The following is an 18,020-nucleotide window of genomic DNA, read 5'->3' on the forward strand; positions in this document are numbered from 1 at the left end:
ATGGCATCCGTCACCGTCCTTTGATAATGTCCCTCTGCTGCAAGGACAAGTACTCTGCTTTCACTTCAACAAAGAGCAGGAATAATATAAAAGGATGTTCCGCTGGAAAATGGATCCACAACACACAAGAATGCACTTTGCGTCTGTGTCTCCCTTGTTATTGTATGTGTCGTGGACACATTAGGTTGGGTAGAAACTCTGCTGATAGTAACGAAGAGAACAAAGGGCGTCCACCGGGGAGCGTGTGCGAACAGCAGCCTTCTTATGGAAACACAGGATATCACTGTAGACAAAAATCATAATTAACATTAAAGAGAATCTCATCAGGTTTTTAATACCCCACAGGAAAGCAGCATGATGAAGGGGCAGAAACTCGGATTCCAGCGATGTGTCACTTACTGGGTTGCTCGCTGTTTTATCTGCTGCAGATCTACCAGTTCTCTGAATGCTGAGCTCTGTTTGACCCCGCCCGCACCACTCATTGGCAGCTGTGTACACTGTGCATAGGCAGGAAGCTGCCAATCAGTGGTGGGGGTGTGGTTGGACTACTTGGCAGCAAGTTTACTAGTCTTCTAGTGAAAAAATAAAAATCACCGTTTTACTATCAGATTGTCAAAACTACTGCATGCAACCCAGTAAGTGACACATCACTGGAATCAGGCTCTCAGTCTCTACCTTATGCTACTCATATGTATGGTAGAAAAAATTGTTGATGGATTCCATTTAAAAAAAGCTATCTACACATTTTTTTTAACCTAATGGTGTGTGCACACGTTGCGGATTCTGCTGCGGATCCGCATTGGTTTTGGCCCTGCGGATCCGCAGCAGTTTCTGCTGCGTTGTACAGTAGCATTGTAATCAGTGCAAAACAAAAAACGCTGTGCACATGCTGCGGATTTTTCAGCGCGGATTTGCTGTGGTCTTAAATCTGCAGCATGTCACTTCTTTGTGGGGATTCCACAGTGGTTTGACACCTGTTCCATGATCAGGTGTCAAACCGCAGGGGAAAGCCGCAGGCTAATCCGCAGGTAAAAGGCAGGTCTTTTGAACTGCGCATTTACCTGCAGATTTAGGCAAATCCGTGCTGAAAAATCCACAGCAGATTCCGCAACATGTGCACACACCCTAAGGCTATGTGCACACGTTGCGGATTTTGCTGCAGATCCGCAGCGTTTCTGGCCCTGCGGGTCCGCAGCAGAATCTGCTGCGTTGTACAGAACCATTTTACTCTATGTAAAATGGAAACCACTGTGCACATGCTGCGGAATTTTCTGCGGTTTCAAATCCGCAGAAAGAAATGACATGTCACTTCTTTTCTGCGGATTCCGCTGCGGTTTACCATCTCCTCCATTGTAGAGGTGATAAACCACAGGGGAAAACCGCAGTCTAATCCGCAGGTCTTTTGACCTGAAATTTACCTGTGTATTTTTACAAATCCACGAAGAAAAATCTGCAGCTACAAAAACTACGTGTGCACATACCCTAAGGGTGTGTGCACACGCTGCAGATTCTGCTGCAGATCCGCTAACATTGTACAGTACAATGTTATCCAATGGGTTTTCAAAACCGCAGTGCACATGCTGCGGATTTGCTGCAGTTTTAAATCCGCAGCATGTCAATTCTTTCTGTGGATTCCGCTGCGGTTTGACACCTGTTCCATTGTCCAGGTGTCAAACCGCAGGGGAAAACCGCTGGCCAATCCACAGGAAAACCGCAGATCATTTTACATGCAGTTTTACCTGCAAATCTGAGTGGAAAAATCCGTAGTGGAATCCACACTGTATGCACTCAAACCTAAATGCATGTTTGAGCAAACTTATTCGCAGAGGCAACATTGAACTCCGTGGCTGCCGGACCAGAGCCATGTTAACCTCCTCCTTCCTGCCAGGCTTCCCCGACTCCTCGTGTGTCCCTCTACATTGATGATGTTGTGCTGTTCCTACTTATTAGAAGAAGCACCAATAATTACGGCAGGTAAGAGAAAGGTTGCAGGGCTCCGATCTGGCGGTCATGGCCTACATATGTTGGCTGTGGCTATGAGTCAAGGGTCCTGCATATCATTTTGCTCTACTGTGCTTTCTTGGCAAAAATTCATTTTTGCATTTAGGTTTCATTACACTTTTTGCACCGTTTATCTTCTTTAGTCTGTTTGTTAGGGCTTGTGAAGACTCTATCCAAGGAGAAGAAAAAAGAAAACTGACATCTGCACAGCCCCACAGAATAACATAGGTCCAGGTTGTGCTGTTCTGTCTAAGTTATGCTTATATGGTTTCATAGACTGTATTATTTTTTATGCTGTGTATAATCTAGTCCCGCATTTGCTCTGCTGCCACCTGCTGTCTTTTTTCTGTATGGCAGCCTGCAGCTAAGGTTCAGGGCTTCTCTTCCTCTTTGCAGCCATTCTTAGTTTCACTTTCACCTGGGAGAGACCTGCTTGTACTGAGCTGTGAAAGGCATCAGTTTTTCGACCACACTTTGCTGTACCACCTTGGTTGTTACACCTGCATTTCTGCAGAAGTACAGCATTACCAATCATACGTTGTATGTCCAGATTTCCAAATAAACAAGCCTGGACCTCACAATCCCTGGTGTGTATCATCTTTCTGGACGCTGAGCAGCAACATGGTCCTGTCTGCTCTGCATTGAGGAAACGGAAGGTAGGAATCTCTCCCAACCCCAATCAACTACACCTCCATTTGCCTCATGTGGGGACAGAACACAGGTGCTATCTGATATTTTGCTGGATTGCACTCGTATAGATAAAATGGTCATCTGCACGAGCCCTTACACTGTAGATTGCTGTCTGTAGAAGAATGTTGTCAGCACCGCCCCTTGTTCCACGGCTGGCCCCACTGCCGCTCCAGTACTCACCGCCTCTGGCCCGGGTTCCTCCACTCTCACAGCTCCGGCGCGCGCCTCCGGTTCTCTTGCTTTACAGCAGGCGGCTTCCTGGCGCGCTCCTTCTCTTCCCTCGGCCGTGCGCACTGTACCTCTGCGCATGCGCCGGAGAGCCAAACCGCGCGTCCCTGCTGCACTTCCGCCTGCCAACGTGACCTGAGCCGGACCCTCCTCCTAACCAATCGGAGGCTACCAGCAGGTATTTCAGCCGGCCCTCCCTTAGTGGAGGCGCCTATCGAGTTAGTTTCTCGCTGTGTCTAGGCCCTGCTCGCTTCCGCTAGCCGCTTGCTTCAGCCTGCTCTCCTGGTTCCCGTGGTTCCTCTATCTGTGCCGCTGCTAACCCTTGTGTCTCCTTTCCTTTTGCAATTCGCCTTCTCCCCTGTCTCCTCCAGGCTCCCGCTGTCCTCCACCGTTCCGCTTCCAACTCTCTTGGCCTCTGGTTATCCCGGATACCTCGCCGGATCCCCCACCACTCCTCATCATCTGCTCATCCTCTTGAGCCGACCCCTGGTCCTGGCTGCAGTGGCGCTTGAACTCCCTGAGCCTGCTCCCTAACGGTCCCTTTATAGGGGTCGGTCCACTTGGTGCGCTCGCTCCACTTGGTGCGCTCGTTCGGGGAGGGTTCGGCGTCACGGTCCAGTGGGCCCACTCTTGCTCCCGTCACCAGCAGCGTAACAAATGTGACTTAGAATCCATCAGCGAGCTCATTTTTGAGAGTCTATAATTCTTCCACAGTGCCATCTCCTAGTCCTTGCTGTACCAGATTTCTTGCCACATGGTTAGCACCAAACCAGTGGATTGCCAGCACGTGGCGCAGGGCAACTTTTTTGTGTCCCCCAAACCCATAGACTGCACATCTTATCCCCCAAAAAGTATGGTATTAAAAATAATACTGATATAATTATACTTTACCCTTCTACGTTTTTTATTTTACTTGATTATTTTAATACCTTTATGTGTTTTTTCCCCCTGTAACTATGTTTTTACCTTTGTTCGATCTCTAGCCCTAACCTTAACACTAGGCCAAGGTCTATCCCTAACCTTAACCCTAAGCCAAGCTCTAGCTCTAAGCCTAGCTCTAGCCCTAACCTTAAGTCTAGCTCTACCCCTAACCTTAGCCCTAAGCCTAGCTCTAGCCCTAACCTTAACTCTAAGCCAAGTTCTGGCCCTAACCTTAAGCCTAGCTCTACTGCTAACCTTAGCCCTAAGCCTAGCTCTAGCCCTAACCTTAAGCCTAGCTCTACCCCTAAGCCTAGCTCTAGCCCTAACCTTAAGCCTAGCTCTAGCCCTAACCTTAACCCTAAGCCTAGCTCTAGCCCTAACCCTAGCTCTAGCCCTAACCTTAACCCTAAGCCTAGCTCTAGCCCTAACCTTAACTCTAAGCCAAGCACTAGCCCTAACCTTAAGCCTAGCTCTACCTGTTACCATTAGCCCTAAGCCTAGCTCTAGCCCTAACCTTAAGTCTTGCTCTACCCCTAACCTTAGCCCTAAGCCTAACTCTAGCCCTAACCTTAACCCTAAGCCTAGGTCTAGCCCTAAACTTAAGTCTAGCTCTACCCCTAACCTTAGTCCTAAGCCTAGCCCTAACATTAGCCCTAAGCCTAGCTCTAGCCCTAACCTTAAGCCTAGCTCTAGCCCTAACCTTAACCCTAAGCCAAGCTCTACCCCTAACCTTAGCCCTAAGCCTAGCTCTAGCCCTAACCTTAACCCTAAGCCTAGCTCTAGCCCAAACCACAATTAAGATTAGAAAAAACTATGTGGAAATGTAAAATTTATGATAATAATGTTTTTGTTTTGTTTTTGTTTTGTTTAAAGTGACAGCTCGGCCAGCAGGTCTCAGTCATGCCTCTCACAGACAGAGCACTGCTTATCTGCACTGGAGGGATTGTTTGACAGTGGGAATAAAAATAAAGTGGTCCTAAAGCATATGGCGTCTGATGCAACTGAACCTGTGGCTCCCTCCTCTATGTTATGTCACTGCACCAAACCTTTCCCCCTTACCCTCTGGACCGGTCACTAGGAGCATTTTATAAATAAAAAAAATTATCAGCAAAAAAAAGTGTCTAATAAAAATCTGATTTATGTAGAATGTACATTTCTGATGATATAATTCCTTTGAAACGGATTACCAAAGGGTTAATTTATGGTCGGTCGTTCACATAAAAATGTAAAGAAGCATATAAATAAATTGCTATCCATTAAGTGCAGATGAGAGCCGCTCTAGGAAAATGGCATTCTGTTCCTGAATGAAAGGCTCTATTCATGTAGTCATGTGGGTAAGACTCAAGAAGTGTAGAAAGTGCATTAAGGTTTCCTTATTTATCAGCCGCTGAAACAACTTGTGTTTGTGAATCTTTGTGTCGAGTTATTGAGCGTAGCAGAAGAGAGCAGGGCGCGTGTCACAGAAATGGGTGCGCGTCACAGAAAGGGGTGCGCGTCACAGAAAGGGGTGCGCGTCACAGGGGTGCGCGTCACAGAAAGGGGTGCGCGTCACAAAGGGATGCGCGTCACAAAGGGGTGCGTGTCACAAAGGGGTGCGTGTCACAGAAAGGGGTGGGCGTCACAGAAAGGGGTGCGCGTCACAGAAAGGGGTGCGCGTCACAAAGGGGTGCGTGTCACAGAAAGGGCTGCGCGTCACAGAAGGGTGCGCGTCACAGAAAGGGGCACATGTCACAGAAAGGGGTGCGTGTCACAGAAAGGGGTGCGTGTCACAGAAAGGGGTGCGTGTCACAGAAAGGGGCACATGGTACAGAAACAGAAAAAGGAAGCGCAGCACAGAAAGGGTTAGACCTATTCATATTTAGATTAGTTTTCCTGCAGACCCCGCTGCTTTCATGATGAGCCTATAAAAGGGTAAATGCCTCAAGGCACAACCAATCAATAACTGATTTACTTGCTCACTTAACTTCTGCAGAGCCTTGATGATCATAAACACATGGCACTTGGATGTGGACGAGGTGCTGGGTCGCAGAGGGTGAGGTTTACGAGGGTCAAACATTGTTGCAGGGAGGTTTTTTGTATGTAAAGGATGGTGCTGATTGCACTAACGGATATTGATTAGATTTTGGAACCAAATACAATGATACAGTAAAAAAAAATTTAGACAAAAGAAAGTGTAATAAGTTATTTTAGTCTCCAAATAAATACATATTATTCTGACTGATTGTCCAGAGGATGACTTATAGGAATGCATTCGAGCACGACACCAGTTGTGTTAATTCAAGGGCTGAGCCACCTTTCAACCTGTCACTGTGGCATAGAGAATAAATGGAGATAGATCGCATGATGTATGGTGTAGCGGCGCTCTTTTACCAATGCCATCTTCAGATTAATCATATAATATATTCTTAAAGTAGTTTAAACAGGTTGTTTTAAATGTAATTATTGTCCAGGCATTGCAAAAGTATTTCTGTCATTTCTTTATTTTGCTTCCTTCTCTCCCAAACACTAGGTGCCTGCTGTGCCGTTTCAAAGCCTAGTATGTGTTCCTTTAGAACAGGGATGGGGAACCTATTAGATTACCTTTTCTCCAGCCCTCGGGCAGATTCTCGGGGACCACTTTACATCAAGATTTTCCTTCCCTGGACCAAAGGATCAGAGGCTGTATCCTGAAAAACAAGCCCATAGAGTTATCCCTCCTCCACCAAACTTTACATCAATCAGGGCAACTGTTACCACCCACCTTTCGTGTCTCCCTCTTTCCTCATAGACTGTAAGCTTGTGAGCAGGGCCCTCATTCCTCTTGGTATTTGTTATAATCTATGTGATTATTGTTATGCTGTAATGTCTATTGTCTGTACAAGTCCCCTCTAAAATGTAAAGTGCTGCGGAATATGGCGGCGCTATAGAAATAAAATTTATTATTATTATATCTGGCACAATGGAGTCGGGTGGATAATGTTCTCCTGGCATTCACCAAACCCACACTCACTCATCAGATGCCAGATAAAGAAGGGTCATTGAACAGAACATGTTTCTGATGTCAAGTGGTGGCAGCTCTACACCACTCCATCCGACCTTCTGCATTGTGCTTGGTGATGTAAGGCTTCGTGCAACTGCTCGGCCATGAGGATCCCAGCGGAAACAGAGTTTTTGCGCTGATGTTATTCAGGAGACAGTATGGACTTTGCAGTTATGGAGTCAGCAGAGCGTTGGTGACTTTTCTGTCCTCAGCTCCTCAGCACTGCCAATGCGAGAAAAGCTGAATACTCACCCAGTGTTTTAATATACATGGAACGTAGGTTTATTTGTAAATGATTTGTAGGAGCTTCCTGTAAGATGCTTTTCCCTTCTGAGCTGGAGCAAAATGCTGCTACAAAGGACTCAGGACTAATGTATTTCATGGTCCCCCATTCCATGCAATGGTCACTGTGTGCCGCCATGTTTCCTCCCGGTGCGGCCACCTGCAGTTCCTCCTATTACTTGTACGGAATAATGACTATAATGACTGTATCCTGTGAATCGGAAAGTGACTAGATTCTTTACATAAAAGGATTTTCCTGCTTCAGCCATACACAGACACACATCCATTTTTATCATTTCCGAGACACGTGGTGCACTGACTCTGAAGAAAGGCTGCTGCATGAAATTCCATGTTTAGAGCACTCTGCGTGGATTTTACAGAACTGAGCATTGCAATGTCCCATTAGTAAAGGTGCCTTCTCCTTGTGCACAGGTCGCCTCCTGCACCCTCCTTGTTTCTTGTCCTGATTACATATACTGAATTCACACGTATCTTCCCCGCGCCGCCGGCTGAGACAGGTGTCAGATTGTATATGAAGTAGTGTGAACACTTTATACATCGCTCTGCTGAATTCTGCACAGACGACGATGCACATTTTACCGAGCCATGGGATTTGTTCTAACGCCATCCATTTTTTATGGCAAATTTCCTTGTCAATATCCGGTACACTTGGCACATACTGTTGACTTAGAGTTAGCAGTGGAGTAACGTAGCGGGAAGAGAGATCATGGAGGCAGTTGCAAATGGCGCAAAAAATCCTAGAGGACGCAAAATTTTAAACAATTTTTAATTGTGATTTTTGGGCCAGTGGTACCTCTCTCATGTCAGGACCGGAACTATTGGGGCTGTCACCACTGTTGCTGGGGGGAGAGCTTTCTGACCAGGACAAACCTTTGCACTCGACTGTAGACTTAAAAGGGACGGTGCGCACCAATGCAGGGCTCTTGGCGGGAAGACAGAGTGCACAGTAGGAGAAGGTTGACTCACTCTCCGCAGCGAGACGCCGGAGTACAGGACCGTGCTGCATAGTACCAGCCCAAGCGCATACTGACTGTGAACAACCTGTGACTGTGTGCCCGCTCACCTCTGATATGGAGAAGACGTCCCGTGCCGTTCCGCTGACTATTGCTGGCGCACAACTTAGTTCTGACCGGGAGGAACATGCAGAGCCAGGTAGCATAACCTCCGAACCCAGTCATTCTCCGGCGGTGCCACAGACTTTTCCGCATCGTGTGCTTCGGCCCGAGACCGCGAGGCTGCGCCTAGGAGAGCCAGGATACGCCGCTGCCGTCAGGAGACAGTGCCTCACTTTCCTTCAGGATCAGGCCAGAGACTTCACGTGTCACTGACTGTGCCACCATGGGATTTCAAGCCTTCACCATCCGAAAACATCAGACTGATATGTTCATATAACAGGTGAACACTTAGTCTCTGTTACTATACTGAGCCTTACCCTTTATACCCCTTACACTCTTCCTGCATGGAGTTTCCCCTGTAATAAACCCGTTAACTCTTGCTCTGCCTCCTACTCGTCACTGCATCCCGCCGTTCCTGCTTATTTCTTACAGTGTCACTAACACCAATAGATCTGGGACACCTGCAGGCAAGCACCACTTTGAACTGTATAGCTATCAACATGAGGTCAATACAGCTGGATCCTACGGTAAAGCATGGAGCCAGAAGCCGCAGATCCACTACTCTTGGTCCTGTAGTCCTACAACTTACATCAATGTCCCGGCGACGTCACTGCGTTCCGGGTATTTAAGCAAAGTACTGTAGTGCGCATGCACTGGCTTTACTTCTAGGTTACTGGCGCTCTTCCGCCTCTCCCGATGCATGCATATTACGGTACATTGCTCTGTCCACAGCAGGGCAGAGAGAAGTGTGCATTCATAGGGGACGTAGGACGGGTCATCCACATGATGCAGGAGGAAGGCGATTGCGACGAGAGGAGGCAAAGCAAGACCAGCTCCGCCGATCAGCTCGGACCATACGGTTTGTGGAGGAGGGAGGAATTATAATAGGTATTTTTGGGGCTATGCAGAGGGGGATAGGAACTTCTGTATATATTGCTAGATTACTCTAAAATTTATATCCCTGCTCATTCTGGGGTCAGGGATCCGTCCTACTTGGTGTTTAAAAGACTTTCATAGAGCAAGGGTCAGCAACCTTTGGCAATCCAGATGTTGCAGAACTACAATTACCAGCATTCCATGCGGATGCCATGGTATTTTAGGCATTGCAATTTCAGAACAGCTGCAGTGCCAAAGTTTGGCATAGAGAGATAGCTGTCAATCATCAATTAGGACCGCCCACTGGACTCAAACTAAAAACGAGAAGGAGTTTTAATGCATAAATACAAGTTATACCAAATCTTTTCAAATCTGTAGATATCAATCCATTTAGCTTCTCCTGATGCTCATAGATTGCATAGAATGTCCATTCTTGCATTAAGACAATGCATCATGCAGTCCTCTCATATCTTTGTTAAAACCCTAAAAGCCACTGGGTTTTGGCTTGAATTCTGAATAAATACATTTCCAGCATACTTTGATAATTGTCTTTTTCAGGTGGTTAGTGCTCTCCCCACCCCTCTTCCTCTCAATATATAGCTTCAGCGCCCCTGTTACAGAAGTGTTAAAGATAAAATTCTAAAAGCCTGCAGCCACCACTAGGGGGAGCTTACATTGAAAAAACGTCTGCAGTATTACAGTATCCAGTAATCCTCCCTCAGTGGAGGTATTCAGGATATAATTTATTTTTAAAGGCTATGTCTTGTGCACTGCATACGGATCTCAGTCCCACTAATACGGCCCCCTGACTGCGCCCTGTACAGATAGCGGAAGAGTGGGTGTTGTACACAGATCTCCACAATATAGAAAGTATGTAAAGTCTCAGGGAGGGTAGAGAAAACCATCTATAGACAAGGAGGAATGCAAATAAGTATTGTAGAAGACAGCAGCTCTGCTGAGGCATGAAAGTAACTGAAGACAGCAGCCTCTGGTAACATAAAACCACTCGATGAGAGGATTCTATTTCCCTACAAGAGAAGAATCTGAAACTTGGATCAGACTGCAAATTACATATAATGGAGTCTGAAAATCAAAAAAGGGACTGAAGATAGTAAAATTGTACTAAGTTTGATAACTATTACTAACTATTAACATAAGCAAAAATCATTTTTCTTCCATGTGTCAATAGCCTTTAAACATAAAAAAAATACATGAACTCTAAACTGAATGACCACCACAATGCATAATATGTAAAGGGTCACATTATATTTTCACATCAAAGGAAATAAAAGCACCAACTCACCCTTTCTGTTCCAAATAGTGAGGAGGTACAAGGTCACACCATTGCCCATCGTTTGTAGATGTGAGGAAGAGGAGAAAAAAAAGGTCCAGATCCAATTACAGATAAAACGTGATTTTATTGTTAATCCGTGAAGAAAAAATATACATATTGCAAAGAATGAGAATTGAGCCGATTATGCTAATGACACTCCGCTAAAACTCTGTCAGAGTCTGATTTGAGTGTCATCTGATTCTCTCGCATGAGATAATTGTATCGCAGGTGAGAAGACTGAGAACATAATTTCTCCATCGTCTCTGTGAGTGTAGATCAGACTGCACTCGGAAGACATCTGAGTGCAGTCAGATGTTTCACACGCACCCATAGACTTGCATGCAGTAATTGTTCTCTCATGCTAAATCAGCATGAGAAAATAAATTGCAAATCTGCGCTGCCCCAAAGTATAACATTGGGCCGAGTGCTATCCAATAAAACATTGACGAGCACTTGGCCGTGTTATACGGCAATGTGAGCGTACGCTTAGTTAATGGAGTCATCTCCTTTCAGAAAATCCCAGTGTTTGGCTGAAGTTTGTTATAAAAAAACAAGCTTTTCTTTACTCGCCCTCCTCAGGTCCAGCGCTGAGTCTCCACTGCTGCTCTCGGAGTGTGTTATTACAGCCAATCACTGAGCCCAGCGACTTTCCCTGTGTAGATGGAGCGCCCCACCCGGCTGCTGAGCTCACGGATTGGCTGCGGTGCCATCACGTCTTCAGTGCTGCAGCCAGTCGGCCTGCGATCTTAGCGGCTCTGAGTGGGGCGTTCTGTCTACACAGGTAGAGGCGCTGAGCTCAGTGGTTGGCTTCAGTGCTACAGCCAATAACTGACCGTGGGAGCAGCAGTGGAGACTGAGCGCTGGACCAGAGGAGGGTGAGTAATTATTTATTTTTTTTAACAAACTGCATCTGTGGACTAAAATTTTCTAAGAGGGGGAAGGAAGCCTCTTTATGATACCATAATCCTGATCTATAGCATCTCACGTGGAGATGAAGAGTCAAAATAGATTTATTGTTCATTTCTGTGACACAAAGCCTTCTACCCCCTGATGTAACAAACGACCAAGAAAAATGGAGCTTCAGTTAGCGGCTGCTCGATATATCCCGCTTTATTTTGACATAAACTGCACAGCGAATCTTTAGGCAAATCTAATTTGATTTATCCCCGCACATTCCTTAGGATGATGGGCCATGAACTGATTCATATTGATTGCAATTCTGTTAACACCTGCTTAATGTTCTCCATTCTGCTGCCATGACAACCATGGAAGATGTCCTGTCAAAATATATTAGAAGGGAACAAATGGACCTTTTTGTGTAATTGCGAGGCAGGAAGATGCCGAATGCAGAGTAATGGCGGTAATCCTGTGCCCATGCACCTCACCGTACCTCTGCGCCTCTCATTTCATACACGGACATACGCTTCAAGTCAACCTGACCTAAGAGGTGAAGTTTTGCTGATTTTGCATTTATAAGAGAACTACACCTGCAACTTACTGGCATTTTCAAGGACAATGATAAAGCAGCATATAATGACAGTCTTATATAATGGGCTACCATATCGGGCAACGGATAGGGACTAATAGCCGACCGGTTACATCTGAGGGTGTACGGAGCCGGCTCAGGAGCTCCTCCCACTCCACAAGGAGTAGATGCTGGCTGTGTAAAACAGCCGACACCTGCATCTAACAACAGGGATCGGTGCCAAGCTGATGCCGATTAAGCACTTGAAGAGGATCTGTCACCAGATCAAAACTGGCCCGTTGCAAAATTTATTTTTTTTACCACTGCTCCCTTGAGTATTTTGCTCTTTGTTTTGATTTTTGTTTGTTTTGTTTATTTTTTAATCTGCCATATATTTCTGGAGATATAGGCCTTTTTTATTTCATTCAAATTTTTATTGTCTTTACGAGAGGGCGTGGCTCCCAGTATAATTATGCACAACAGCCTAAAGACACGCCCTAGAGGATCCTGTGAGCCACACCCCCTATTTAAAGGTCATAAATATTAGCACTGAATAAAAAGGCCCAAATCTATGGAACCAATGGTGCATTTTTAAGACACAAAAAAACTTCTTACTCATGGGGATCATCAGGAATAAAATAAGAGCAAAAACTGGTTACTTTTCACTTGGTGACAGGTCCACTTTAAGTAACGCTATGAATCTCTGACCGCAGCATTTAAGTGACGTGATCCTGGGGTCACAGTTTCGGGGTCCCATCTGCCCACTCCTGTGACATGATCAAGGAAGGAGTGCTGTAGGCCTTCTGAAGGTCTCCTGGCGCCACCATATTGGGACTCTTGTGAAGCCAAGCCACAGGCTGAGCTTCGCAGGAGACCATCATTTTCACTATATACCGCAGTATGTGGAGGAAAATCGCAGGTTCAAGTCCCCTATGGAAATCAGAAAAAGTGAAAAGAAAAATATAAAGATTAAATAAATAAGCTTATCTGGTATCATCGGATTATTAAAAGTCTGATCAAAATTTAATATTAATTAACAAGTACAATAAAGATAAAAAATGAGATGGGCCATTAACATTGCGCAAACATTTACATTAGTTAAGAATATGCTACGGATTGTGATGGTGTTGGGGAAATACCCTCCATAATATTTATTATATGTAAAGAAAGACCTTGTGATGTTCTTTTCACGTTATGATGCATTTAGTTAATATATATTATAGACATACACACTCTATATACGTAGATGAATTATGTACATGTATGACAGATATGTAAATGTACGCTGCGTATATTTGTACGTACACTATGATCTAGTACTGCTAATATAATGAAGACGCTAGAATTGATCATCCGTTTTTCATGGCAGGGACAGTTGGAGCAGCCTGGACCGGTCATTGTTATTCTTCCTTCTTTTTGTTACTGTAGAACTATGACGCCTTTTTACAACATAAGCCACTGTGAATAAACTGAATTTCCTTGGAACCCAAAACTTACTGTGATGGTGCTGGCAGTAAAGTGAGTGTATGGCACAGCCATCCATACTGGCAAGCAGAGGACTAATAACAGTGGCCAATGCAGGCTTCACTTCATCTTCTTCCAATTTTCATCCCCTTTGCTTGCATGTGTTTTAAAGGAAAGCTGTCACTTTGAACAGGGAATGTAATCTGCCAGCAGCATGTCATAGAGACGGAGGACTCTTCAGGCTCCTGGGCTGAGTGCTGCATCCTCCATTCTACGCACCTCTGCAAGACGTAAACCTGATGCACTCCATTGATGTCAAACATGAGTATTCAAGTGGTCGGCATCTTGCTGCCACATCTTACTGGGAACCTTCCCATCCTTTCACGCTTCTAGCACTGCTACTTCAGTCTTCTCTGAGTCAACTTTGTCACATCTCTGTTAGCTCTGCTACCATTCCAGTTTAGATATGTAAGAGTATGTCAGGGACAATGAATACAATCAATTTTTGCTCTCTAATAAAAAGGGTGTATGTTTGTGTATTTAAAATGTATTTCAAGTCCATAGAATATCACGGGCACCAACGTGAACAAATTTGTGTTGGTTATATGAGTGTTGTAATATTAACAATTTTATAGAAGATTTTAAATACTAATGTTGTGGAGCTCATAATGTGTTCATGTACTCAGAATAATACTTTCCTTAGGGTAAGAAATTAGGACATAGAAATTGGATAATGCAGTAGATTTAGATAAGGATTGGGAACGTGCAGTGGAGGGCACAATAGAATCAGGAAGTAGATAGTTACAGAGAAGGAAAATTTAAAGTGTTTGGGAAAACCCCCAATATGGGTGGGGTAGGGTTAATTAAAAAGGGGAACACTTCCTGCTTTAGATTAGATGAGAAGATTAGTTGGAAGGTGTGATAAGTATAGTCCAAGGTCAGAGGGCTGAAAAGCACAAGAGAGTATGAACTTTGGGCAGCATTTGGATGGCTGCCACTAACCTTTGCAGACCTTCCCTGGATGTGCGGGGCCTACGGCCAGAATTAGGTACAGAGGAGCGTGCCTGTATCACTTTACAGAAAGGAAAGCAACATAGGGAACCGCATCAGAATGGCGGATCAGAACCCATGGGAGGTGTGGAGCCAGAAAGAGTATCTCAGAGGCCAGTGGTGCCAGACAAGAAAAGGGATAACTCAGGCTGAAAGAAATGTAACACAGTACTGTGCTGTGACTAAGATGGAGTTTGGACTGTCAAGTAAAATCAAACTGTTTGTAACTGTTGGAAAAGGATCAAGTATCTCCTCTATTATTCTGGGTCTATATGTGTAATGGGCGGTCCTATTTATTGACAGATGCCGTTTGTGGACTCCGCCCACTGGACTCCTACAGAATAAGCAGAAATTGAAATAAAAATACAAGTTATACTGAATCTTGTCCTACAAATCTTTATATCAATCTGCTCAGCTCTATAAATAGCATTTTTATGGTACCAGGCTCCCCTTATTCATGTACTGATAATGTTCCCCGGGACGGTTCGCTGTTCTCAGCCTGACTTCATGGCTCACACAATGGAACAATTACTGCACTTCTCATGTAACAAAAAAGTCTCCATCATTACAATTCAATAATAGTAATGCGGGGACCATGGAAACAGCATAATAACAGCTTTATTGTCGGCGTGTTGCTGCCGAGGTCTGAAATGTCTGCAGGTTGCTCATTGGCACAAACAGGAGCAGAGGCGATGGCTGAGCCGCAGAGAACTGCATCAGTGTTGCATCAGGTTGGACAGTTGCATTTTTCACTTTTATTGTAGGGGCTGTGGCTAGATCAGATCCTCCATGTATTAAAAGGGGTTTGTCCAACTGTAAAAATACTTTTTCTTTTTAAAGCATGGATTGATTAAAAATTAGTAAATGGAGCAGAGATGAGATTACAAGTCTGCAAATCACGCGGATTTTACAGGAAAATTTGTTTCACAATGAAGTTATTTTTCGTGAATTTATTGTACCTTATTATCTTCTGGGGCCTCTCAAAAAAAAAAAAAAAATGTAATACTGGCCTCTTTGCAGCTCGCCACCCGGTTCTCGTCATCTCTACTTTTCCTTTTCCCAAATCGCACAAATTCTTTTTGGAAATTTTACAAAGGCTCTCGACTGATGTCACCACACGACAAGCAATCACATCGAAACGTCACGGTGCACGGTGACGACCAAGGTCACGTCAAACTGGAAGCCAAGGCCTGCAATAAAGATTCTGTAGAGAGTATGTATGATAAAGGAGGGGAAAGAAAGAGCAGGCAATATTTGTTTTTAACCTTTTGCCTGGCCATCTACGGTCCAGCAAACTGGCAGACGGCCTAGGTCATATTGCTGAATTCACGCAGAGAAAATTGCAAAAAAAAACTATTTTGGAGAAAATGGATTTTCTAAAATTCAAAGACAATTCACTTTCATTGAAATAAATTTGCTGATCTCTAAAACAGACACATACTCACCTTACAGCATTCCTGCGGATTGAGAAAAGGCCACTCCAAAGGTCTCCGCCAGCTCCGCGGTGGTCAGGCGATGTTGCTGCTGATTTTCCACTTCTATAGTGTCGCAGATTGAACAAGTCTTTTTACATGTTCCTGCTCCAGCTTATTTATTAGTTCAGCTGGAGGAGTCCACGCTCTCTGCCCGTGGGTCACAGCGCACAATGTCAAACATACAGTGACAAAAACAGCCTCAGGCCAAGGCAAAAACAGAGCACCCTCCTTCTCCAGGAAGCGTTTTACAGATGTAATGAAATGTGCCTGGGTGCACAATGGTATAGGCAGGGGGCAGGATCTGGGCATTTGTGGAGCACATTAGTTTATAGTTTCAAAACCCTAACCTAATTATGCAAATTGTCTCTTCAGAGAGGAAGAGGACTAGAACTCTAGTGCCACCTATTGGAGGTAGCAATCCTAAAAGTCAATGTTGACCCTTTAACGAGCCTAGCTACATGACTTAGGATAAAAGCCAAACCAGAATCTCCATTTGCAGACACTGTGTTTCGGGGTACTGCCCCTCATCAGTGCAAAGTGTGAGATCTGGTTTGGCTGTGAGAGAGGCGTCTGACCGATATCCAAGAAGTATCATTTCTCCTTGCGGAGAATGACATGCTAAGCATGTCGAGATGAGGAGACTTAAAGTTAAAAGGTCAACATTGACTTTTAGGATTGCTACCTCCAATAGGTGGCACTAGAGTTCTAGTCCTCTTCCTCTCTGAAGAGACAATTTGCATAATTAGCATATTTCCCATAGGAGCATTGCGGCTTTAAGTCTCCTCACCTCGACATGCTTAGCATGTCATTCTCCGCAAGGAGAAATGATACTTCTTGGATATAAAACCCTAACCATGACATACAAAGCCATCCACAACCTGAGTCCTCCGTACATCTGTGACCTAGTCTCCCGGTACTTACCTGCACGAAACCTCCGATCCTCACAAGATCTCCTTCTATACTCCCCTCTTATCTCCTCTTCTCACAATCGCATACAAGATTTCTCCCGCGCATCCCCCCTACTCTGGAACTCTCTACCACAACATATCAGACTCTCGCCTACCATGGAAACCTTCAAAAAGAACTTGAAGACCCACCTCTTCAGACAAGCCTACAACTTGCAGTAACCACCGATCCACCAAACCCCTGCACAACCAGCTCTACCCTCGCCTACTGTATCCTCACCCATCCCTTGTAGATTGTGAGCCCTCGCGGACAGGGTCCTCTCTCCTCCTGTACCAGTCGTGACTTGTTTTGTTTAAGATTACAGTACTTGTAAGTAATATGTATACCCCTCCTCACATGCAAAGCGCCATGGAATAAATGGCGCTATAATAATAAATAATAATAATAATAATAGGGAAAAAGAAAGCTGAAGGTGGTTCAAACACATGGATGATGTTTTCTAGAATGTTTATATATTCTGCACATACAGCGACATCTCTCCAGAAGACCTCCTCTTGAAAAGACCACCGTGATCTTGAATGGATTTTCCAGCATTGGGCTAATTTTTGTCAATTAATATACAGGGTGATTTACTCAATACTTTTACCAGGAAAAATTACTATAACTTCTAAAAGATGATGTATCGTACTAAAATTTTGACTGTACATACCTTGGAAACTAATGTTTTAAAGCAGGAGTTGAAAATTGTCACCGTTTGAATCCAAACATGCGCCATTCCATATTGCTGAACTAATTCTGCAGGAGGTCTGGGGTCATAGCCTGAACTTCTGGCTCTGTGTTCTCTCGGAGCGCCTGTAATATTCGTGGCTTCTTGCCGTGTACCTGACTTCCAAAGGAAACATCCTCCATCATGCCTATCCAGTAATGTTCCAGCTTATTCACCACTGACAGAATACACAGTTTATACAGCAGATTTCGACCTCCAAACTTCGGCACCAGACCCGGTTTTCTCGATGAAAACACGCTGCTCCAAACTGTCTGTACATGGTTAACAAATGAAGAAGAAATTCAGCAGAAGTCAAATGCAAGCACCACACAAACTATCGACAGGCAGAAAGGCATGCAGCAAGTCTATCTCGTATTGAGGACAACCGGCGAGGTGACAAGTCAGCGA

Source organism: Dendrobates tinctorius, unplaced genomic scaffold (genome assembly GCF_039654945.1).
Source record: "Dendrobates tinctorius isolate UK_male_01 unplaced genomic scaffold, ASM3965494v1 ptg000147l, whole genome shotgun sequence".
Classification (NCBI taxonomy): Eukaryota; Metazoa; Chordata; class Amphibia; order Anura; family Dendrobatidae; genus Dendrobates; species Dendrobates tinctorius.